This window comes from Arachis hypogaea, chromosome 14 (assembly GCF_003086295.3).
Source record: "Arachis hypogaea cultivar Tifrunner chromosome 14, arahy.Tifrunner.gnm2.J5K5, whole genome shotgun sequence".
Classification (NCBI taxonomy): domain Eukaryota; kingdom Viridiplantae; phylum Streptophyta; class Magnoliopsida; order Fabales; family Fabaceae; genus Arachis; species Arachis hypogaea.
In genome coordinates, this window is record NC_092049.1 from 58,614,811 (window position 1) to 58,616,650 (window position 1,840).

General features: G+C 30.3%; 1 non-coding gene across 1 annotated transcript; it reads right to left on the reverse strand.

Moving 5' to 3' along the window:
* Positions 1-1,732: 1,732 nt before the first annotated feature.
* Positions 1,733-1,840, reverse strand: LOC112746474 (small nucleolar RNA R71). Its single transcript, XR_003174356.1, has one exon. It is a non-coding gene; the product is annotated as a small nucleolar RNA R71 (small nucleolar RNA).

Consider the following 1,840-nt stretch of genomic DNA (forward strand, 5'->3'; position numbering starts at 1 on the left):
GATCTTTGCATTTGCATGTTTTGTGTCTTTTCTTGTTTTTCATATGCATTCCTGAATTCTTTATGTCTAAGCATTAAAGAATTCTAAGTTTGGTGTCTTGCATGTTTTTTTTATGTGTTCTTGATGTTCATCATGATCTTCATAGTGTTCTTGGTGTTCATCTTGACATTCATAGCATTCTTGCATGCATTCATTGTTTTGATCCATAACTTTCATGCATTGCATCATTTTTCTTGTTTTTCTCTCTCATCATAAAAATTCAAAAATCAAAAATATATATTTCCCTTTTTTTCTCTTAAAATTTCGAAAATTAGATTTGACTTTTTCAAAAATTTTTAAAATCTAGTTGTTTTTATGAGTCAAATCAAATTTTCAATTTAAAAAAATCTTATCTTTTTCAAAATCTTTTTCAAAAATCAAATCTTTTTTTAATTTTTTTAGTTATTTTTGAAAATTTCAAAAATATTTTTGAAAAATATTTTTCTTAATTTTACATCATATTTTCGAAAATAACATTATCAATTAATGTTTTGATTCAAAAATTTCAAGTTTGTTACTTACTTGTTAAGAAAGATTCAAACTTTAAGTTCTAGAATCATATCTTGTGATTTCTTGTGAATCAAGTCATTAATTGAGATTTTAAAAATCAAATCTTTTTTCAAAAACTAATTTCTATCATATCTTTTCAAAAATATCTTCTTATCTTACCTTTTTCAAAAAAGTGATTTCAAAATATCTTTTCTAACTTCCTAACTTCTTATCTTTTCAAAATTTGTTTCAACTAACTAACTAACTTTTTGTTTGTTTCTTACCTTTTTCAAAACTACCTAACTAAATCTATCTCTATAATTTTCGAAAAAAATCTTCCCTCTTTTTCAAAATTTCTTTTTAATTAGACTAATTATTTTATTTTTTTATTTGAATTTTCGAAAAACTACTAACCTTTTTCGAAAATCACTAACTCTTTTTCAAAAATTATTTTCGAAAATTCTCTCCTCCTCTCATCCCTTTCTATTTATTTATTCATCTACTAACACTTCTTTTCATCTCACATCTCTGCTCCTATCATCACCTTTGTGTTTGGATTCTTCATTCTTCTTCACCCCTATTCCTTTTCTTCTTCTACTAACAATAAGGAACCTCTTTACTGTGACATAGAGGATTCCTCTTCTTTTCTTTTTCTCTTCTTTTTCTTATGAGCAGGGACAAAGAAAAAGGCATTCTTGTTGAAGTTAATCCAGAACCTGAAAAGACTCTGAAGAGGAAACTAAGAGAAGCTAAATTACAACAATCCAGAGACAACCTTATTGAAAATTTCGAACAAGTAAAGGAGATGGCAGCCGAACCCAACAACAATAATGCAAGGAGAATTCTTGGTGACTTTACTGCACCAAATTCCAATTTACATGGAAGAAGCATCTCCATCCCTACCATCGGAGCAAACAATTTTGAGCTGAAACCTCAGCTAGTTTCTCTGATGCAGCAGAACTGCAAGTTTCATGGACATCCATCTGAAGATCCCTTTCAGTTCTTAACTAAATTCTTGCAGATCTGTGATACTGTTAAGACTAATGGAGTACATCCTGAAGTCTACAGGCTCATGCTTTTCCCTTTTGCTGTGAGAGACAGAGCTAGAATATGGTTGGACTCTCAACCTAAGGTTAGCCTGAACTCTTGGGATAAGCTGGTCAAGGCTTTCTTAGCCAAGTTCTTTCCTCCTCAAAAGCTGAGTAAGCTTAGAGTGGATGTTCAGACCTTCAAACAGAAAGAAGGTGAATCCCTCTATGAAGCTTGGGAGAGATACAAAGAACTAACCAAAAAGTGTCCTTCTGACATGCTT